The 25212-nt window shown below is 30.8% G+C and overlaps 1 protein-coding gene across 6 annotated transcripts in view; it reads right to left on the bottom strand.

Moving 5' to 3' along the window:
- The window catches only part of LOC145246778 (uncharacterized), a 252694-nt gene that overhangs the window by 117411 nt on the left and 110071 nt on the right, over positions 1-25212 (bottom strand). The window contains exon 2 of one of the 6 annotated variants that reach the window (XM_080108566.1): positions 19655-19798. The exons of the other annotated variants lie outside the window; for them this stretch is intronic. The gene's annotated coding sequence lies outside the window, so the exon portion shown is untranslated. The remainder of the gene's footprint in view (positions 1-19654; positions 19799-25212) is intronic. 6 annotated transcript variants of the gene reach the window in all.

Below are 25212 nucleotides of genomic sequence, written 5' to 3'. Positions count from 1 at the left end.
CATCCATCATTCAGAGCCTATTTTTGGCACTTTTTTTTACAGCCATAAAGTTTTTGAGGGTGCTGAAAACAAAAATAATGTTTAAAATTCCAGGAAACGAGTAGTTTCCAAAATATGAAGAAATTATAGTTCCAAAAGGTGGGGATCACTTTTCTATATTAATTTTACATAAAATGAACACCCACTTTATGGCCATCTTCTCTAGGAGCATCTGTTAATTTTTTTTTAGGGGTAATGTTTACCAACACAAAACCTACTTTAGAAAAATTGTTTTCTATAGTTTTTTGGGTGCATTTATTTTGCCATATATAAAAATATGCGCGCTTGCATGTTAGTCACCATTTATAACAAAGAAATACATTGCTTAATACCCCAAAAATACTTATTTGCAGAAAATTTAAATGCAATATTGGTTTTCAGCACACCCGAAACGTATAGTAAACAAGTTTTTTAAGTTAGGTTTTGTGTTGGTCTATCAATGTTTAATTTTTAATTAAATTTTATTTAAATTTATTCTTAATGTTGACACAAGTGTATAATAATGTTTTTAGAATGAATACAAAATTTTTAAAATTTCACAAAGTCATGTGATGTCATAATAGATCTTCTCGTTTCCTCTTTTTAAATATTTGCATGAAACTGCAATCTAAATGCATATTATTATTACTGATATCACTTTCATGGTCTCCGTTCCAGCCTTGTAAAAAATACATATAAAAAATTCCTAACCATAACACTCTTCTCCTGAGTTAGCACTACCTACTTTCCAGTGGCAAAGAAAAGTCCAGAATGACTGGAAACAATACCGAGATAAGCGGAGAGCAGCGCCTGGTATTCTCAAATGGGCACCCATTAAGTATTGGCCAAACTCAACATTGCTTAAATTCGATGATCTAAAGAGAAGTGTGTGTGGAGGTGATTAGAATGCATGGAGATAGCTTTATCCAATAGGATCTCTTTATTTGTTCAGGGCTGTCTCAGGATTTGTTTATGATAGTTGAAAATGCAAACATGTATGAATCAACATGTTAGGATTATTTAAATGAAAGTTGTCAAAAAAGATAAAATGAAAGAGTAAATATTGTAGAGACTTGAAATGAATTAGAGATGATTTCGTTTGTTTATGACATATTATTAACTTGGGAAGGGGGTATGTAATGCTGAGACACAAGACTCATTGTAAATGATTCATTGAGTTGAACATGAGTTTCTATTTTATCAGGGGGAGAAGGGGTATACCTTCTTCTCATGATATTAGTTTCTAATTGAACTTTAACATATGATAGAATTTGAATAGTTTATAATGGTAGCTGTTAGACAAATCAGGAATCTCTACCAAAGGGGAAAAGGAGAAAAGAATATTGAGAAATTCCTAAAAGAGAGAAAAAGTGAGAAGAGGACAGAGAGGAAGAAGTGAATAGAAAACATTTCTTTTACATCTAAAGTTGCAGCTGACTTGATTGAATGGGAAAACATTTTATTTTTTTTACATTGACAATTTTGCTAGGAAAACGGAAAAAAGTGAAGAAAAAGGAATAATTTTGTTTTCTTTCTATTAGAGAACAGCTTACATAAAGTTTAGCCTCTATCTGCAAAAAAAAAATAATTGAAATGAAAAAGAACCAATTTTTTTAGATACTCAAACTGAGGTTAGATTAACTCTCAAGACAAAAGCAAATTAATTTTAGTAATACAGTGTGAATGTGACAATAAAGGAACCATCAACAATTTCATATAGTAAATCATGCAGCACGTTTCATCATCATGTCTAAATGTAATAATTTTTATTCTCAATGGAATACTTCTCATTACATAAACGCATGTTCATTGTTTTGTTTAAATATTGAATTATTTTATATTAACTTGTTTTGCATTACATAGTTTGTATATTGACCCGTTTTGGATTAAATGGTTTGAATATTCACCCGTTTTGTATTAAATGGTTTGTATATTGATCCGTTTTGGATTAAATGGTTTGTATATTGATCCGTTTTGGATTAAATGGTTTGTATATTGATCCGTTTTGGATTAAATGGTTTGTATATTGATCCGTTTTGAATTAAATGGTTTGCATATTGACCTGTTTTGTATTAAATGGTTTTCTTTGCATATTTACCTGTTCTTTTCTGTAATTAAATGGTTTGTATATTGATCCGTTTTGGATTAAATGGTTTGTATATTGACCGGTTCTGGATTAAACAGTTTGCATACTGACTGGTTTTTGGATTAAATGGTTTGCATATTGACCTGCTTTGTATTAAATGGTTTGCATATTTACCTGTTCTGTATTAAATGGTTTGCATATTTACCTGTTCTGTATTAAATGGTTTGCATATTTACCTGTTCTGTATTAAATGGTTTGCATATTTACCTGTTCTGTATTAAATGGTTTGCATATTTACCTGTTCTGTATTAAATGGTTTGCATATTTACCTGTTCTGTATTAAATGGTTTTCATATTGATCTGTTCTGTATTAAATGGTTTGCATATTTACCTGTTCTGTATTAAATGGTTTGCATATTTACCTGTTCTGTATTAAATGGTTTGCATATTTACCTGTTCTGTATTAAATGGTTTGCATATTAAACTGTTTTGTATTAAATGGTTTGCATATTGACCTATTTTGTATTAAATGGTTTGCATATTGACCTATTTTGTATTAAATGGTTTGCCTATTCATCGGTTCTGGATTAAATGGTTTGCATACTGACTGGTTTTTGGATTAAATGGTTTGCATATTGACCGGTTTTGTATTAAATGGTTTAGATATTGACCAGTTTTGTATTAAATGGTTTGCATATTGACCAGTTTTGTATTAAATGGTTTGCATATTGACCAGTTTTGTATTAAATGGTTTGCATATTGACCAGTTTTGTATTAAATGGTTTGCATATTAAACTGTTTTGTATTAAATGGTTTGCATATTGAACTCTTTTGTATTAAATGGTTCGCATATTGACCAGTTCTGGACTAAATGGTTTGCATATTAAACTGTTTCGTATTAGATGGTTTGCATATTGACAGGTTTCGTATTAAATGGCTTGAATATTGACCGGTTTTGGATTAAATGGTTTGGATATTGACCGGTTTTGTATTAATTGGTTTGCATATTGACCGGTTTTGTATTAAATGGTTTGCATATTGACCGGTTTTGTATTAAATGGTTTGCATATTGACCCGTTTTGGATTAAATGGTTTGGATATTGACCTGTTCTATATTAAATGGTTTGCATATTGACCAGTTTTGGAGTAAATGGTTTGTATATTGACCTGTTTTGGATTAAATGGTTTTGATATTGACCTGCTTTGTATTAATTTGTTAGTATATTGACCGGTTTTGGGTTAAATGGTTTGCATATTGAACTGTTTTGTATTAAATGGTTTGTATATTGACCCGTTTTGGATTAAATGGTAATGATATTGACCGGTTTTGGATTAAATGGTTTGTATATTGACCTATTTTGTATTAAATGGTTTGCATATTGGCCTGTTTTGTATAAAAAAAGTTTGAATATTGACCTGTTTTGTATTAAATAGTTTGCATATTGACTGGATTTGTATTAAATTGTTTGCATACTGACCTGTTTTTATTAAATGGTTTGCATACTGACCGGTTTCGTATTAAATGGTTTTCATATTGACTTGTTTTCTATTAAATGGTTTGCATATTGACCAGTTTTGTATTAAATGGTTTGCATATTGACCAGTTTTGTATTAAATGGTTTGCATATTGACTTGTTTTTATTAAATGGTTTGCATATTGACCAGTTTTGTATTAAATGGTTTGCATATTGACCAGTTTTGTATTAAATGGTTTGCATATTGACCAGTTTTGTATTAAATTGTTTGCATATTGACTTGTTTTTATTAAATGGTTTGCATATTGACCAGTTTTGTATTAAATGGTTTGCATATTGACTTGTTTTGTATTAAATGGTTTGCATATTGACCGGTTTTGTATTAAATGGTTTGCATATTGACCGGTTTTGTATTAAATGGTTTGGATATTGACCGGTTTTGTATTAAATGGTTTGCATATTGACCGGTTTTGTATTAAATAGTTTGCATATTTACCTGTTTTGTATTAAATAGTTTGCATATTGACCTGTTTTGTATTAAATGGTTTGCATATTGACCGGTTTTGTATTAAATGGTTTGCATATTGACGTGTTTTGTATAAAAAAGTTTGCATATTGATCTGTTTTTTATTAAATAGTTTGCATATTGACCGGTTTTGTATTAAATCGTTTGCATATTGACCGATTTTGTATTAAATGGTTTGCATATTGACCGGTTTTGTATTAAATTAGTAATACACACGGACAAAAAAACGCTTTGGATAATCACAGATTTCAAGGTAGTTCTACTAAAATAGCCATATTTTTTAAACCAAAGCACTTCAAGTCTTCAAATTTCTACTGTTTTGTTCGGAAATGAATATACTTTCAAATGAATTAATAAATATGAGTATACATTATATATTTTAAAAGTTTTAAGCAAATAAAGTGATAAAAATGTGAACGTCATAAAATGGCGTTTTCGGTAAGGTTTTGTAATGACCCCCCCTGTTTTCTAAAGGTCTGTACCGTGATTGTATGAAGAATTTCGTCATGAAATTTGGGAACCAATCAGAAGAGGTGTTAATCTTAATACTGTCAAGTGTCCGAAATATTTTTGACCATTTCTTTTTTTGTCGTGTTAAAAATAAGACTTTAATATGACGAGTATCGAACATTTTGAAAAAAAAATTCTTCGGACACCCAGTAGTAAGTAAATCAATCTTTTTACTATCTTTATCAATTAAAAGTATTATTTTATGTTGAGTAGGACCGCGGTAATTGATAATTTAAAAGGACCTACCCGAAAAAAAAATTGTTTCTATTTCTCGAATTTGGTCAAATGAAGTTAGTATTACTAGCAGCAGCAGCTCCAGCCTGTAGAATCAGCGATAGCACAGTGTAAACAACACGCATTCTTTAATTTTTATTCAAGAACGAATTAAGAAAAACATGAAAATATGAATATAAATGTTCTTATATGTTTAATTAGAGCTATTTTGTTATCAGAATAACATTAGTTTAGAACTATTCGGTTTTCAGAATGTATAATAACAACAATCCCAACCAATTCGGCATTATGAATCTGTTGCAATTTCTCACATTTCTCGTCAAATTTAAAAATATGGTTAAAAAAACAAAATAAACTTTTGTAGATATATAGCTTGCATGCACTTTTATTCTTTAAATTAGTTTTGAACAGCGAATTAAAACAATGTTTTACTGCGAACAGCCACAAATGTTTTTTTCAAAATCAAAATAAGTATCAAAATCTTGTTTATACATAGATTCGAAAAAGTTGTCAAAAAACAAATATATAACAAATAAATGTTATCAAAGGCAAGATAAGTTACTTTTCTACCTAACTGGATAATTTTCTAGTGTTTTTATTTAATGTAACATGTTTATTCAGCTCGAAAGACGTACAGTGTTTACTGATGTATTGGAAAATTAAAAATGGCGCCCGGCCCGACTCTCTTTGACACAGTAAGTTTGAGAAAAGGAGTTAAAAATAAAAAAAAACTATACAAAATACTGTTAAAAACTCATCGAATATATGTCAGCCTATGTCACGGTAACATATATTGAGCGAGTTTCTAGCAGTATTTTGTCTACTTTTTTTTTTATTTTTAACTCTTTTCCCCAAACTTACCATTTCAAGAGAGTCGGGCGCCATTTTAAATTTTCCAAAACATCGGTAAACACTGTTTTCAAGCTGAATAAACATGTTACATTAAATAAAAACACTAAAAAATTATCCAGTTAGGTAGAAAAGTAACTTGCTTTTGATAACATTTATTTGTTATATATTTGTTTTTTTGACAACTTTTTCGAATCTATGTGTATAGTAATACAAACCCTCAAAATCTATATCAATATTCTTGAAATTTTAAAAGCAGTTAGAAAACACATCAAACTACAATTAGGAAGCTTTTTATTTCGTTATTTTTTTTCTACTTATTAAGCGAAAGATATTTTTACAACCTGCTCCAGCGTAGTATAAACGGCCTATGAAAATAGAAAACAAATTTATGGAATTTTCTTTGAAATTTCGCAACGCAGTTTCTTATTAAATTAAAACTAAATATAACATTTGCTGACTTATTTACCTGTCGAATACACACACACACACATATATATATATATATATATATATATATAATTTAAAGGAGATTAGAATAATAGTCTAAAGAGCTAAGTGTATTTTAATGTAATAGTGAAATTACTAGTTTAATTAAAATACAGGAAATGCTCGTTGTAATTTAGATATATAATAAGCTCGATAGTTAAATGTCCTAGAGCTAATTCAATATTAAGTAATGTGATTTATAATTTAAAAATTTAAAAAAAATTTTTAAATTTAAAAAACAAATTTTAATTAAATTAAAAATCAGTTTCATAAGAAGGAACAACAACAAAGTCAATTATCTGTACGATCGTTTCGGAAATCCGTGCTTTTTATTTGTGGTATACATGAAGTTACGTAGAACAATTATACATAGTTTTTTTGGTAAGCACGGTCTCCTCATCAGCAAATTTAGGAGGATTTCTATTGAATTGAAAAGACACCAAAAATAAACCTAGCATTAAAAGTAAGGCAGATGAATCTTTTAGTTTTTCTTTTTTTGAAATCAGGAACTGTGTTTAAAGTAGTCATTTAGATGTTTGCTATAGCTTTTTATTTTATTGAATAAAATATTTATTTCAATAAAATAAAAAGCTATTTACATAAGTTTACATATTTAATAGTAATGTGATATTCCAAATTTAATCCATAACATTTTCAAAAGCCAATAATTATGAACCGCTAACAATAAATATGAGTGATGAACGCTCTCTTTGAAAAAAAGCTCTTTTAACTTCACCTCTAATCCAAATTATGTGTGGCAAGTCTCCTCCTAAAACACTCTTTAACCCTAACAATAACACTAAGTTCGAGTGGCAAGCCCCCCCTCCCAACAAAATACCTCTGTAAGCCACATACAAGCATCTAAAACAAACAAACAATAGATCCTTCCTTAAAGAAAAATACACATAAAAATAAATTGGTTAACTGTCCTAAAATGCTAGAATGGCCAGGAAATGGTGAATTATTTTACATTAAATTTTTGTGAAACTAACCGCTCCCCCCTCTAATATTGTTTTTGTTAGCTTTGTCTCTGTCAAGTTTTCAGTATGTTCACATATAATTTTCCTTAGCCCTACAATTAATTCAAAGTCCGAATGGCAATCCTCCCCATATTCTCATTGCATAGAAACCCTCTTAAAACTACACATAATCATCTTAAAAAAAAATAAAACAAAAAGCATGCATATTTTCCCATAGAAAAAAAAACAGTTAACTGCCCTAAAATGCTAGAATGACCTGTAATAGGAAATTATTTTACATTCAATTCTAAAATAATTTGTTTATCTTTCATTAAAGTTTTTCATGGCATTTTATACATAATTTCCTAAAAAGGTAGAATCACATTTTGGAGGGGTGGTCAGAAGGAGTTGAGTGGGGTTAAACAGAAGGTGTTAATCTACAATAATACCAAAGAAATATTGCAATATATTCATTTTTAAATGATCTTATGTTTAGATTTAAGTTTTTTGTACATAAAGCACATTACAATTCAACTTTGAGTTCTCCAACTTCTTTTCTGTTTATGGATACATGGCATTTTTAAGGAATTGCTGCATATTTATGCACATTTACTGCAGATTATTTGGAAACCATAAATTTTGGGAGATTTTCAGTTGCATATTCTGATTCCTTGTACAAAAATACACTTATATGGTAAATTTCATTTCTTAGTCTTGTCTTTTAACAAAGATATGACATTTTTACTGAAAAAGTAGTTTAAAAAATGTGACGAAACGCATATGGTCTTAAAGAGGGAAAAATATCCAAACGTGTGAGGCACAAAAATAGCCATAACTTCCTTAATTTTAATTGGATTTTAAAAATTTAAAAAGATTCTTTCTTAGCTCATCAAGGTCTTTCTATGCATACAAATATTGAAATATTTCAAGCTATTTCAATTTTTTCATGTGTATTGCTAATTAAATGGTTTGCATATTGACATGTTTTGTATAAAAAAGTTTGCATATTGACCTGTTTTGTATTAAATAGTTTGCATATTGACCTGTTTTGTATTAAATGGTTTGGATATTGACCGGTTTTGTATTAAATGGTTTGCATATTGACTTGGTTTTTATTAAATGGTTTGCATATTGACTTGGTTTTTTATTAAATGGTTTGCATATTGACTTGGTTTTGTATTAAATGGTTTGCATATTGACTTGGTTTTTATTAAATGGTTTGCATATTGACTTGGTTTTTATTAAATGGTTTGCATATTGACTTGGTTTTTATTAAATGGTTTGCATATTGACTTGGTTTTTATTAAATGGTTTGCATATTGACTTGGTTTTTATTAAATGGTTTGCATATTGACTTGGTTTTTATTAAATGGTTTGCATATTGACTTGGTTTTTATTAAATGGTTTGCATATTGACTTGGTTTTTATTAAATGGTTTGCATATTGACTTGGTTTTTATTAAATGGTTTGCATATTGACTTGGTTTTTATTAAATGGTTTGCATATTGACTTGGTTTTTATTAAATGGTTTGCATACTGACTTGGTTTTTATTAAATGGTTTGCATACTGACTTGGTTTTTATTAAATGGTGTGCATACTGACTTGGTTTTTATTAAATGGTGTGCATACTGACTTGGTTTTTATTAAATGGTTTGCATACTGACTTGGTTTGTATTAAATGGTTTGCATACTGACTTGGTTTGTATTAAATGGTTTGCATATTGACTTGGTTTTCATTAAATGGTTTGCATATTGACTTGGTTTTTATTAAATGGTTTGCATATTGACTTGGTTTTTATTAAATGGTTTGCATATTGACTTGGTTTTTATTAAATGGTTTGCATATTGACTTGGTTTTTATTAAATGGTTTGCATATTGACTTGGTTTGTATTAAATGGTTTGCATATTGACCTGTTTTGTGCATGTAAAATAATCTAATAATGTATTCAAAACTCCTAGACAGGACTGACAAATTAAAATACTCCGAGCACAGAATTGATCTGGGTGTAAGTAAGAGTTAACTTACACATTTCCAAAAAGTCCACACTGGATCAAGACATCCCAACCAAATATAAGTTCATTTACTCATAAGTAGTAATACAAAATAAAACATGATTTTTTGTAGATGATTTTCTTCAGCCAATCTGGGCGAAACTTTCAAAAAACAAAAATCAGAGCTTTTACAAATTGCTGACTATTTCAATTTAAATGCAAACCTGAGCATGAAAAACAAAAGGAAATAAAAAGTATCATAGCTAAAAAAAAAAAACTAAGGAATAAAAATTATTTAGATTCATGACAACAATGACTAAAATAATTTTCGACAAATTACAAATTAAAAAAAAGATTAGAAATGCAAGAAAGAATAAAATTGGAAAAAGTAAAAATTGAAGCTGAAAAGTTTTAGAACAAATTGCATGGAAATAGAAATCAGAATCACAATATTTTTTCTTTAAATGCAACATTTGTGGCAGCAAAATATATTCGACTAGCATCTAAGATTTTTGAGGAAAGAGTGGAGAAATATCTTTATCATTTTGAGAAAAAATAAAACAATTAGTTAAGGTTGGCCTTATAAAATTTGGTCAACACTTTTACAAACTGTTTGAAATCAAATTCTAGTATTTCATCCAACAGTTCACAAAAGTGTTCTCATAATTTTTTTTCTCACAAGTTTTATCCTCATTTTTGAATTTTTCTAATTCCACCTGAAATCATATAAACATATATAAGATATAAAGTTATCTCGTCAGATTTTCAAAGTCTAACCCAATAGTATTTACGCTAACAAATAAAAGCTTTGACTAACCAATTTTCATTTGTCATCATTGTCTCATGTTATTGATAATAAATTCTTTGCTACAGCTTATTTAAAAAGTTACTTTTAGAAGTCAATTTGTAAAAGCCAAGCTGATGGCAACAAATAAAATTGAATATAATGATAAATGATGATGAAAGAATGAATGAGTGTTGGGTGAGTAGATGTGGAACATTTGAGGTTCAGTCAAAGAGAGGATGCGACAAGGATGCTCTTGAGAGGAAGAGGGGTCAATAAAGTCTCTATATTTTTTTTAAGTCAATCTCTAAAAGCCACCCAACACATGCCAGCATGTAAAAATGAATGTTAAACTGATGATTTACCTCATAACATCGCGTACATTATTTGCCTTCTACTACAATTACAAAACGGTAGACAATCTCTTTTCTATAATGAATGTCTTTTTCTCAAAGTTGAGAAAATAATCTCATCTGTTTAAGTCATGTTTGTCTCATCATTATCATCATCACGCTTAAGTATTATACAAGTCGGATAATGTTGCACATACATTAAGAAGAGTAAGAATCCATTCATTCTTGGTAAATGAGAGAAAAACAGATTTATCTTCTGTAAACAAGAGTAAGCTGAAATAGAAACATCAATAAAATAAAAAAAAAACAAAAAAAAAACGAAATGCATGATTAACCTTTCAGGTTCATCATAAATTTGTTCCTCAATATTTACAACTAGCAAGATCCGTTCACCGGCGTTGCCCGGTGGAAGCATGACCCCCTCCCCCTCCTCATAAAAATAAAATAAACTATGGTTGTTGTTGGTAGCCAATCCCCAAAGTCCTAATGTTAAGAACAAGTTTCAGAATAGACACTTTCAGATTTAAAAAAAATAAAATTGAAACAAAAAAAAAATGTTATAACTTATCGTTGAGGATCCTTTTTCAATTATAAGGTTAAGAAAAATATTGTCGCAATATTTTTCCCAGTGATGGTCACAAAGTATGTGTTCAATTTAGTAGAACGTTATAATAGAAAACTGTTTTGCTGATTTATCGTACAAAAGTGTTCTGTTAGGGAAATTTTATCTGTCCGATTTTGACCAAAGTTAACATCTTTATCCAGCCTAACATTACAAGTGCATTTTAGAAGCTTTATCATCACACAAGCAGAAGGGCTTGGCATATAAAATGAACATTACTTTTTTGATGAGACAGGGACATATTCGAAATGAACATTAGTTTAGTGCACAATTGAACCATCATGATTGACTTTTGCATTTTAAACTTTAATTCAAGCCATTATATAAAAATAATTTTATAAAATCGACAGTAGGTTCTTTACAGTGTAATGTAAAAACAATGTATTGTGGACTAAGTCATTATGGGGAGGCATTTGAATCTTCCTCGATGATGGATCCCTGATTAGAGCAGGCAATCAATCGATTTGATTGAAAAAAAAAAATGATCGATTACACCAATTTTGATGGCAATAAAGTATTGGAAGTATGGAATATCCATTGATCCTAATTCAATCCTGGGCAACCTCGGGTCTCCCTGCTAGTACAAATATATAAACATATCCAATTTCATAAAGGTAGAGATTGTAGAGATCATTTTGCTTACCATTTAATAACAAAGTTTTTTGGTATTTCTTAGGTATTTTCAAGAGGTTTATCACTTTTTCTTAGGAGTTTGAGGTTAACAATTTTCATTGACTCCTAAAACAACTCCGAATCCACAGCAGTCATGAACAGCAAGACTGATGTCTCTTTAAAAAGGTTTTCACTATTTAAATTATTGATCATAATTCATTAAATAGGTAATTACAATTAAAATACTGAACAAATGCGTCTTATAATCAATTAGATATGCTTTGTATCATTCTTTATTTGTATGCTAATAATAAAAACACAATAAAAGTTGAGCCAAAAATAGGTTTACGGTTGTTTAATTTCTGCGTGTTACTGCATATATAGTCAATAACTGCAACTAATTTGTTGAAAATAGTGTGAAACAAATGCAAATGTAATAATAGTGAAAATAATAAAACGTGAAAAGTTTATGGAAAGATCCAAAAGCAAATAGTTTATTCTTCTGTTTGGTTTATATTAACAAGCTTAGACCTTGACTGTGTGACTTGAGAAGCACATGAATGGAAAATGTATAAACTTTAAAAAGAATTACAGGATACTAGCAAGGCTGTGTGGCATTGCCTGGGAGGGAGGGGGATAAAATAGAATAGTTAAAGAAAGCATGTAAAATCTTTCTTGTAAAGCTTCTCTCTCTCTCTCTCTCTCATATACATGCAACTGGTTCAATATAATAGAAAGCAAGCTTGAAAGAAAAAAAAAAGGTGACTGACTACCAGTAAGAAACAACTACCAGTAAGGAAAAAAACAACAGAAGTAATTTTTTATACTTCCCATGAACCAATTTTCTTCCTGATCATTCCAAGAGAATAAAGATTGCACTATTTATGTATTTCTAAAGAGAATTACACTGAATCCAATGATGTAAGGTTTATAAGTGTATCTTATGCAGTTTTTAACTTTTAGCAGGATACACCAACACACAAATTTCTTGTATGTATAATAGAAATGTCATAAAACTTTTTGGGTCATCAAGATATCACCGGAATGCACCCCCTCCCCAGTGCTGACACTAAAAAATCTAGAGTTAGCTAGTCATGATGGCAAGAATAAATTTATCTTATTCCACATTTTCTCTAACATCCCTCTGGGATCATTTGCTCATACAAGTAGACTACCCCCCAGGGACACTCCCCTCTACAAGATTGGGAACTTGAGAGTGGCACAGTAGAACATAAAAGTGTGAAAAAAAAAGATTGTTTATGGGTGTTTCAATCGCAAGTTGTGCTTAAAAGAAGAAATTAATATAAAAAATATTTAAGGCCAGATAGTAATTTCGTCCGAACAATGTGTAAATGGCAGCAACCAAGATGGGAAAAACAGTTTGAAATATATATTATTTAATTGGAATTCATGATTGAAATTAGTATTTATTTAGGAGATTCGGAGTTCCTATCACGTCGCGGTTACCACCTGATGAAGGCAAGAGGAATAGTTGGCCGAATCGCTGTGAAACAACAAGAAAAAAAAAGATGAGGATAATAGTCTGCAATAAATAAATTAGTTTGAAATATGTAAACAATGTCATTGAATACAAGCTGCTATTTTTACGAATATATGGGAGGTCATAATTAATGGTATGCTCACGTTTATATAAAAATGGTGAAATTTAAAAAAAATAAAAGAGAAGAAATAAACTGGACATTTTTTTAGATAAAAAAATTTCTAGAATTGGGAAATTTTTTAATTTTGTTTCAATTCAATTAATTCTTTGTAATATTAATTTTTTTTTTTTTATGTAGGATGCAATGAAGAATGTTTCCAGAGAAAATAATGTTGTTCCTTCAACAAAGAAACCACAATATTTATTTTGTTGTGATAGCATGAATTACCACATGTGGAAACTGCATAATTTGAGCTTTTTGTCTTATCTAAAGAAGTGTCTCTGAAAATATTTTGTGTGAAATAATTTAAAAAATAAATATAAATTGAAGAAACCAACATCCAAAGTGTCAATACTTGTTAGTTGAAAATATGGCGGCCATCAAATGTGTTCATTTAAACTGAATGTGATTACTCAAAATATATCAAACAGCCATAATTAAAGAATAAGAATACCAGAATCATGGAATGTAGCAGTGCTCTAAAATATGTTCCCTGGTGTCTAGCGGTTGCATGTTAGTAGATAGTTTATAGGGAAGGAATATGATTGCTATCCTCTATTGAGAATACGTTTTCAAGAAAGACAGAAATCTCAGAATGAATGCTATATTTTTGTAAAAATTAAAAATGTACAAATATTTTGTGAAAGATGATTGAATTGAATGGAAAAGATGTGCAGGCTCATTCCATGGAAAGTGGTCCAAAATCAGAATTTTAAATCCAATATTTTCTAGCATTGTTATGTTTTTTCTAAAAGACAACACCCTAAACTACAAAAAAATTAAAAATTTCAATTCTGATCTTTTCTGTGTTGTTTGTGCTGAGGCTATAAACATCGGCTATTTATTGAAGTCAGAAAATGAAAGAATTGCCTATTTTTCAGGCATTCATTTTTACTAATAAATAAGATAGAATTATGTTTAATTATATTTTTCATGATTGAGACATAGATTTCAAAATAATTCAGGCCTTGAGTTTCTGTGGTTAATCATTTTTACATTAAATTTTCATGAAGTTAGCCATATGTTCATGTAACACATGTGACGCTTAATCGATTTTTTTTTTTTCATTCTTCAATAAAACTCCCGCGGAAAAAATCCTTTCTGCTAGTATATTACTGCAAAGAAAATAATAGCAAAAAAAAAAAAAAAAAAAAAAAAAAATCTAGCTATTTTTTTTTTCTTCCTGAAAGAACACTTTGAATTTATGTGACGTCACGTGTTACATGCCAAAATATCACTTCAAAATCTTCACTAATCAATGGATTTAAATATAATAAATAGCATACTCACACAATTTTATAAAAGATTTATTTGAGAAATTTTAAGTTGAAAATAATAAAGCACATCCTGATTTCTTCCAATATCTACCATTGGTGGACTTGGCTTTCCGATTACATTCTCGAGCTGGTATGCAATTATATCAGCTTTTTTTTTTGGCAAGTACCATTAGCCTTTTCTGGAATACTTCATTACTGATACTTCTATATCAGTATCTATAATTGATAAAACTTCACTGGGAAATAAACTTTCTATTCAATTTTTTTGTTCTAATTGAACATTAAAAAAAAAAAAAAAAAAAAAAAAAATTTCACGCTAAAATAGGACATTAATGAACACACAAACACATAATTGCCATATATATTTTCTAAATTTACTTGATATATATATATATATATATATATATATATAAAAAGTTAGTGACTTTTCATTCAAATGTTAGAACATCATAAAGTTGAGGTTTTCTAGTACAAAAATAAATCAAGATGGAAATTTCGTTCAAAAGGTATACAATAGCCAATACACATTTTCTTTTTATAATCACAAACTTGTCATGTTTTCTAAATAATTAAAAATAAAATAAATTTAATTCATTGCTGTAAACCACTTTGTAAACAGACATTTTGTTATGAATTTACATGGCAGTAGCACAAGTCTGTGACACTTGCGTGAAAAGTATTTAATCAATTCATTTCAAATTTTATAACAAAAAGTAATACATTGTTTTATTTGCTGATGATTTCAAACAGCAGCATTTGGTAACCAGTACTTCTCAGTTTTGTTGATATGAAATTTTTTTATTTTAAATAGGTCCTTGTCTAAATGTTAAAAATAAATTATCAAAGAAAAAATAATTAAAATATTTAATTTTTCTTTTCATCACAAGTTAAAATATTCAAAGGTTAAGAAAATAAATTTCTTTCTCAACCATATGGAAAACTAAGCTGGCCTTGTCGATTTTTTACACTAAGTCACCAACGTGCTTACTAACTGCTCGAAAAATGAACACTGTTCGAAAAATTTCTGCTCCAAAGTTCTTATATATATGTGTGCGTTCAAACAGTTTTAAAAAAAACTATGTGATATATTTTTATGATGCATACATGAAAAGAAATAAAGGTTTTTATAATAACCTGTGCATGTTTGAAATCTTTTCAATGAAAATTGTTTATGCTATAAAGCCTGAATTTTAAGGGACGGTACTGTCCAAACCAAACGAACAATTCGCTTAAGACAAAAACTAAGATTAAGAAAATACTTTATTCTGATTGGTTGCCAAATTTGAGTATTTTCCCACTTCATGGAGCTTTGAAAATCGATGAGATTTTGCAAGGGTAACGCACGTGACGCTAAGGTGTAACACACGTGCCACCAAATACCTTAATTGTCAGAGGTTCAGTTAATAAAAATTTGCTATAAGACTATTGCAATAAGTAGAAGATTCCATAAAAATTTAGAAAAGCACATTTAAAAAAAAAAAGTGAAGGCAAAATTTGCACAGTTTATACATTGTTTAACAATGTTTAAAATATCCTTCCCGTCTGAATGTAATGCATGTGACGCTAGAAACAAAACCATCATAAAAAAAATGGTCATAGGTATGGGTTTTTTTACATGAAAGAGTAATGCCTTTAGACTAAACAAGCCAAAAAGAAAAAGTATTATAACGGCGATTTTAAATAAATGTTATCACTGAAAACCCTTCCGAACTGTAACACACGTGACATGGAATGGCCCTGCATAGGAAGTGTTCAGTTATTTTCCTATAATTAATGAATTTAGAGGGAGAAGACCATTTTATTATATAGAAGATAATCAGACCATTTTTAGCTATAAAAAAAAAGATCCAGGTTGTTCTCAATGGTTGTAAATCCAAGCAACATCTCATTAATGCAAGTGTGTTCCAGGGGGCAATACTTAACCTTTATTATTCCTGACCTTTATAAATGATCTCCCTAATGTATGCCCAAGATGAATATATTTGCTGATCTATTCTTGATATGTGGTCAAATGAAAACCATACACACGTCTAAAGCAACAGCTTAATCATTAGAAAATGGATGATCACATTTAATGTTACGAAGACTTCTTCCTTTAAATTTTTGAAAATTATTTACTAATATTCACCCTAAACAGGGCACATTGCCATGGAAACATAAGGAGCTACTGTGAATTAGAGATTACGTTTACAGGGACACTATGTAGGGAGTTGAGCACCGAAACGTGTGTTCACATTATATTTAAACTTCTGCATGTTAGTACAGTCAGAGAAGTAGAAAAGGAGGGAATTTCAAAGTCTAGCAGTTTGAGGGAAGAAAGTTTCAAAGTAGGTTCTCTGATATCAAAGGATTTCCACAGAATTTACTGCTTGTCGAGTTACCTGGGAGTATTTACACCGAGGGGGGGTACCAGTGCTACAAGTTCATCGGAGCACATTCTATTAAACCAATCACAAGGAGGGAACATTGCGTCAATGGGACAGGTTCTAAAATATTACTTAGGCCTTGTTATTAAAATAGCATATCTTTTTCTGTTCACAAAAATGAATAAGTTGACTAATATTTAATTGTTCTAAATTTTAAAGAGTCATTTGATGAGGAACAAAATTTCAATCTAGTAGCAAATGGCTGCTCAACAATGTTGGAAATATCTAGTGATATAAACTTTTGATTAATATAAAACTTTTGTGGAGTATAAGAAGCAACAAGAACAGAACAAATCCTTGGCTAGTTTAACCAGGGTTATTACAGAGTAGGTTAATCTTTTTTTATAAAAACTACCTCAAATAGCCAAAATGACCGTTTGTCAAAGTTGGAGATTGGTAGCAACATTGGCATCTCAAAAACGAAGGAGGAAAATGTTTTATTTACACATTTAGATCAAAACAAGTATCTAATGGACAAAAAAAAATTGGAAAAATTGGCAAGGCTTTGTTTCAGGATGAGATATCAACATCAGCTACATACATATTCTTTGATTCACGACTTTCAAAAGTGCTAAAATGTCCTTCTGAAAATGTTCTTTCTTCATATGACAAACGAAATGAATTCAGGTAATGAGTTTCTGAGGCAGCATCGCATCATCTAGTCTGATGACCTATCAGATTATATTAACTCTGGAACAAAAGTGGCTTTACTGCACTAAAAGTAGGTCAATACTTCTAGTGTGCCATTGTAAAGCCAAAAAGTCATAGCACAAATTTGTAAAGCATTGAAGATGCACATCACAAACGTAACAGTGAATATGAAGCGTGTCGTTCAATAGATTAATGACACAACTGTGAAATTCCATGGATCCTGCTAGTTTTAATAACTTTGATTTCCAGGTGAAATGTCACAAATAGAAGTGAAAGCATTGTTATTATAATTTGCTATCATATTTAATAAGATTTGAGGAGATATTAAAAATAATTAGAAACATTTTTTTATCCACCAAAATTGTTTTCTTTTTACTATAATTTAGTTATCTAAATAATGTGTGTAAGGAGAATTGCATTTGTTCTTTTAGTAAAAAAAAAGGTGCATACTTACATTAACTCATTTTCTATCATTCATCAATGTTATAATTCTTAAGCAGCAATAATGAATACATTTAGAATCGAATGTTGAAAAGCAACTAAAGTTTTATTTCTGAATAAACATATGCACATTCTACATAATCCTTTCAGATGAGTTCATTCTGGCAGTGAGGGATGGTATAATGAAATGTTCCGGTTTCTGATGCTACATTAATATTGTTTGATAGAGACTCACTTACACTGACATCATTTATTTGCCTATGTAAAGTATCGAACATGGATAGGTTGAACAAATATTGTTGGGACCACACTAGATGGGAGTTCTGATGTTGAATCAAAAAATGTGCCTTTGTATAAGACGCAGACATACTAGTCTATATCTACAAGCTTAAAAGAAAACTTCAGTAATTGCGACTCGCATTCAAAGCGATAAACTTATAGAAATGTCAGCATCAAAAACTGCATAACTCACTAAAAATATCAAACAAGACAATTCTAATAAAAAATGGCACAACTAAAATAAATTTCATTAAGATTTTAGTTGTACAAGGTGTCCAAAAAGTCACTGAAGGGTTTGAATTTAAATAGATTTTTTATTTTTGATGATAAAAAAAAGAAAAAGAAAAAAAATGCAAAGTTCAAATAATCTTTATGAAAAATGTCTTAAATTTTGCCACCCAGGCAAAGAGGATTATGTTATGAATCAATCCTTCTCGCTGCAAGACAAGCTGCATACAAAACCATTAAAGACAGACGGTAGAGCGTTCAGACTGATGCATTGGCAGAGAACAGCAATCAAAAACCAGTCAGCCTGCTGGTAACACAGAATGCAGTGGAGACAGTTGTCGTGATTCCAACTTCAACCGATTGTTGTGCATTTATTCTTTTTTGGCACTTTGCCCATTTTTACCTACACTATGATTATTATTATGTACAAAAATGATAATTATGGAAATAATACATATCAAGAATGTTAATAACTCATAAAGCAATGACAATCGTACAGTGATGTCTCAACTGGTATAGCCACATTGCCTGTTTCATCAAAAATGATCATTAATGATGACCTGGTCCTGGCAGGCAGCACAAAATGGCAACAGGAATGTTGGAAATCATTCACGAAACGTCTAACGTCAAGCACAAGACAAGAAAATAAAAATAATAAACCAAGGTCAAGAATACAAGAATCTGCATAAGTATTCAACTATGAATATCGATACAAAATTCCAAGCAAAGTAACGCATTAAAAATAAATCAGAAACATTTACTTTATATACATGTATTAAAGCAGAGTCACTTTTTTTTTTTTTAACTAACTTTGCTTTCAAGAGTAATCTTTTTCATTTAACTCTCCACTTCCACACATAGGTTTTTTTAAAATTATTTTTTATTATTTTTAATTAGGTAAAGCTAAGACAAAAAATCAGATTCTTTACAGCGTAAATTTTTTTTTTTTTTTTTTTTTTTTATACATTTGATCTTCAAGATAAAAGATTTAAAGAAAAAAGTTTTGTAGCAGGCATTGGCGATAGGGAGACTGGAATAAATAACACAAGCATTGGAGGTTACATATTACACACCACACCTTCAGCTACCCATTGCCAACCAACCACTACTATCCACTGCTTATTCTACAAGAAAAGAAAACACCAGATTGATTGGAAAGCAACCATCTTTCTCAACTAACCGTCAAATCCTTGCAGGCAATTCTGAATTCATGTTTTCTTTTAATCATTTCACAGAATGGATCAACAGGATTCAAGAATCAGATTGGCGCTGAATAGATTGGATGTCTTGGAGTTCACTAGTCAGCAGAGAAAACAAAACAAGGCTGGAAGAAAATATCAAACTAATACAAACAAATAAAAATTGGTTGAAGAAATATAAACATTTGGTTTCTTTCCATCTGTAATATTATGAAGAATATAGAGCAAGTAGTCAGACAGTTTCATATTTAACATAAAACTAAAAGAATACCTCTCAGGACAGATAAAATTAATTCTCTAAATAGGTTTGCACCATTTTTATGTCCCGTACAAACATTAAAACCCATACATAATGTAAATAAGCTTTAGAATTCTTATTCAAATTTTGATTCATTACATGATCTTGGTTCTGAAATTTAAGGATGTTTTAAGCTTAATGGGTCTAAAGAAGAAATTGAAATTCAGATAATCTTGCTTATTTTGTGTCTAAATCAAATTTAATGCAAATCAGAAAATTTGCTTTTCAAATGTGAGGCTGTTCCCGTTAAAACCCTTTAAAATATTCCAAAGAAACTGACATTTGAGGAACATTTATTGACTAGCAGAATCCGTGGAAATATATTTAATCAACAAATATGATTTGATAAAGCTGATATTTTTCTGAATAGCACAATTTTTTTTTTTTTTTTCAGACAAAAAAAAACAATAACAAGTAACAAATATGATTTTATTAGCATTTGTTTATCGGCCTCCATTGGACTGCTCCAAACTGAAATTGTATGTCTTCAATTGCCGGGGATTGTTAGGCACAGGCATCCACTGACTGTCACTGGATGCCTGTGGCAGTGGCTAGCTTCACAACTGTCACTATCGGTTCCTTACATTTACCGTCAGGTACTGGCAGCCATAGCCTCCATTAAACTGCTCTGAAATGAAATTATCTATCTTCAATGACGAGCACTAGTAGTGTCTGCTATTTATTGGTCACTATCGATCATAACCCTACTGGACCGCTCTGAAATGAAATTGTCTTCAATTGTTGTGCACTATCATTCATTAGAGGGTTCTGTCATCAAATGATGGGCATTGTTGGTTATTGGCATTTATGATGATGATTGACGGTAACTAGTGCTTCTGTCAGGTGGTTACTGTCACATAGAAAGCATGCTCAGCTAAGCAAGGGCCATTGTGAACAATGAAAGGGTTGCTGCCACCGTCAATTGATCAGTCAAAGAAAAAGTGCCTTTACCCAAGCTAGCAGAGAACTCCCTGCATTGTTTTAATTGCTCTGCGTTCAATCATCTGGCTAAGCACTGTCAATTTGAATGACCGAAGCAGAACCATAAGCCAACCATGGAGACAAGATGTGAGCACCACTTTTACCCTAGTGAAAATGAACACCAGTGACGTGTGTGTGTCAATGGAGTAATGCACGACACCTTCATTGATTCAGGGTGCATACAATCTCTTGAAGGTTTTGGTTTGTGGTCTACCAATAGATGCAAGACAGATGCTGAACGTTGATGAAAAAATGCATGACCAGAAGGGGAGTAATTGAGGTCAATATGTGGATGGATAAAAGGTTTCCCATAGTATATGCTTTTCCATTCCCCTTTTCCCCGTGCATCCTCATACTTTCACTACACCGATGAAGACTGAAGGATCGGTCAAAAATTATGTACTTATGAAAAAAGTTTTTTAATTTTTTTTCATAATATTATTATTTTGTATTCCTGCATGTCACCAACTGAAAACGAATAAAGAAAAGTTATAAGCTTTTATACTTTTTGTATTCTTTTTTATTCATATATATATATATATATATATATATATATATATATATATATATATATATATATATATATATATATAGAGAGAGAGAGAGAGAGAGAGAGAGAGAGATGCTGACCATGGATAGAGATCTATTAGGGTTCAATTTGCTGCTAGAACTTGATATCACCCATCTGTTAAGCCAATTTCCCGAATGATGTTATCAGCATCGGCATTGTTATCACAATGAAAATAGAACAATCCGACTTTGATGTCATATTCGACCCAACTCAGAAACATTAGACTGTAACCTGGAAGTAGTTGGGCAAGCAGCCACCAAAACAGCTGATCAATCAGACACCTGAATACACTGTGTCTGAACACGTTCAAAAGGATTATAATTGTGAATTACAAATTTAGATTCGCAATGGATGGCTGATACTGTACCTGAACAAAGAACTTGGTCGCCCGAAAGGATTACTCCCACTAATGATTGTTCAGCATAATAAAGCAAAGGTACATCCTGTTATGAATTACTGCAAACTGAATGACCATGTGGAAGCATATGCGGCATGCACCAATGTGTGCTCACAAAAACAGAGTGGAGTAGGAAGCGAACCAATGTCTGGGTTAGACTTGAGGGAAGTCTACCTTTAAGTACACGCGCCCCATTCTTTGTGGCCATTCCAAACCATAAAGAGCACAGCCTAATTAGGATGGGATTTGTATTTAACGTGGCGCCATTCATTATGTAGGTGATCAAGGATGTAGCTTTTCGACATGCGACATTGGCATACATCAACGACATATATAGTGACAATAGCATAGTCCTTGCAGAGAGAGTGAAGCAGTATTTTCTTTGGTTTGGGCTGGAAAGTAAGAATCCAGAACAGCTTGACGATGGCACACTAGTGCTCAAATTGGAAGTCTAGGGAGAGGATAGCATTTTGTGATAGAAGCATGAAAGTGTGATTCCAGATGTCTTAAAGGTTGTGACATGTTGTACCATTTTTTCTCTGAGGGGAAACTGACCGGGCATCTGCCAATGTGTAGGTGGCTCTGAGCAGCAACGGGCATTATAAAGCAAAAGGTCAATGCTAAAAGATAATTTGGATATAACCCACTGACAGCAAACACTTCCTAATAGTCATCAATTGCGGTCCAGCATGTTTTACCATTTGGCAGCCATTGTTACAAAGCTCCAGAAATGTTATTTAGAATCTTTAGTCAATATTCTATGACCATGGCCCACTGTAGGAACTGCTTATTGATAATGACACTGCTTTCATTAGTTGGGAATTCAGGAAGTTTCCACTGGGTATATCACACTGCTTGGCCAACAGACAACACAAAATGGAGAAACTTCAAACTCTGGGATGAATGTTATCCTGTATGTCAGAGCAGAGAAGATTTCAGATAATACAGGGCATCTCACACGAAATGGAGAAACTTATGAACCACTTGTGCAATGAAGCACATGCCAGAAATTACCAGTGCAACCTTGCACGTGCTGTGATTAGGGATTAGGAGAGAATGTAGACAATGCATGATGAGCCAAATGTCATACTAACCAATGCAGTAATGGCATTGCACACGCGCAACTGGACTTCAAGCGAGGTCCATATTCATTTGCATATGTGCAAGTCTCCTATAGCATAAAAGACAGTGAATTTTCTCACGTGGGTAATATTTTGTTTGAAAGTGAGAGAGATTGTCGTGCATCGTATGTTTTAGGATAGAAGTGGGAGACAAGCAAATAAAAACAGACAACGTGGTTATGAAAAAAAATGTGGCAAATGTATAAAAGTTCCCAGTCTTGTTAAGGAGAGTGACAGGAAAAATAATGAATAAGTATTCTATTACCATCTGTATATATTACTTGTTTAAGAAAGTGACTCTCCTCAGAAATATTATAGAAATTTACGATATATTGATAATATCTGGAAAACATGCAGCAGACATTGGTAAGTATACTGAATTTATACATGGTGTCCATGCTTGTACTGATATAATGATTTTTCTAAAAGGGAAAAATCGTTTCTATTTTATAAAGAGAAGAAATAAAGGTATAACAAAAAACATTTTGTACATATTTCAAGTCTGCTATACTCATCCTCAGAGTATTTAAGAAAATTGAAAAAAAAAAAAAAACTGTGAAAAACAGGTAAAAGTCCATAAAAATGTAAAATCTACAGCAGTTGGCTCCACATTTTATTCTAATAAAAGCGGTTTATTATTTTATTCTTATAAAATTGTTTCATAAAATTTATTAAAAGTATTATAAACGTCTCTCCCTATTTATATGTCAATTAAAGTATATCAATATTAATGAAAACCAATGAAATATTTTGCCCTAAAAGCAAAAAGAATTGAGGTTGTGATAGGAACTGAACACACTTAAAGCACTCTTAATACAATGATGTTACACAGGTAAAAACAAGTTGAAAATTCAATTCATATGCCATCTCCATTCCTCTTTCATCTGCCTAAAATTGCTAACATTCTTATAACAATATTATAATAGCATTACAAGTAGATTTTTCCTGTTTAGATAATTGTTATTTTATCAACTTGCATGAAAAGAGCTATGTAATAGATGCTTAAAACCGTTTGAATTATGCAAATGCCATCAGTAGTTCAAAAGTTATGAGAATTTTAAGTGCCAAAATTTAGGCTTTTCCGTGGACATTTTTCTTTAGAAAAAGTGGGATAAATTACTGACCTTAACATTTCAAGAAATTTGGTAATTTCGCCACCATTTATTTATTTTTCAAGCTATTCTCATGAAACTTGGCACTCTTATGTAAAATCTGTGCTCTTTCTGATTATGCGGTCAAATTTCATGTATCTCTTTACTATAAGCCATGAATTATAAATTCAGATGTACAATTTGCAATTTTTTAAACTGGCGTGTGGTATCATGTAGTGGGTGTCTATTCATGAACAAAACTAAGTGTTATAGTGGTATTTAAATATAGCTTTATTGAGAGTAGGTATTTTCCTGCCTCCTCACCAAAGGAGAGCTTAATCTTGGGTGTAGCCATTGAATGCCTAAAGAGCATTCATCATCGGTATTTACTACTCCCCTCAAAGAAAAAAAAATTGAGTAGGTATGAATTAATCTAAGAAATAAATCAAAGAAAATTTTTCATATAGATTTTGGATTTCTGTAAAAGATGGAAATTCCCATAGTTGACCAGAACTTATGCATTTTGAGACCAGTCCAATTTTCAACTTTGTAAATCCTCTCTATCTGGCCCAAAATATACCCCTATTTTCTGAGATGCTCCTCATACTCTACATGAATCCTCAATGTAACTTTCACAGTACCAGGATACCAGAAATCCTGATAAGCAACAACTATATATTCACCAGTTGATGGTAATTTTTGTCATTTCTATTCTGTTGTTTTACTGAAAATTTAACGATGTAAACAAAGAAATAAAACGGTAATTTTTTTTACCTTGTTTCCACCTTAACATTTAAAATTACTTCTATAGGTTTTAGGGTATGCTGAAAACGAATATCGCATTTAAATTTTCTGCAAATAAGTAATTTTCCGGATAATAAACAATGTCATTTTTTATGTAATCGTTGGTGGCCATCTTGGTACATACAAACGCAACCTCGAGAAACTATGCACAAACGTGCATACCAAGATTGCCACCAGCAATAACATAAGAAATGACATTGCTTAATATCCGGAAAGCTACTTAATTGCAGAAAATTTAAATGCGATATTCGTTTTCAGTATACTCGAAAACCTTTA

This window comes from Euprymna scolopes, chromosome 24 (genome assembly GCF_053919585.1).
Source record: "Euprymna scolopes isolate OS-2025 chromosome 24, ASM5391958v1, whole genome shotgun sequence".
NCBI lineage: Eukaryota > Metazoa > Mollusca > Cephalopoda > Sepiida > Sepiolidae > Euprymna > Euprymna scolopes.
Note: the sequence above shows the minus strand (reverse complement) of the source record. Positions and strands in the feature narration are given on the sequence as shown.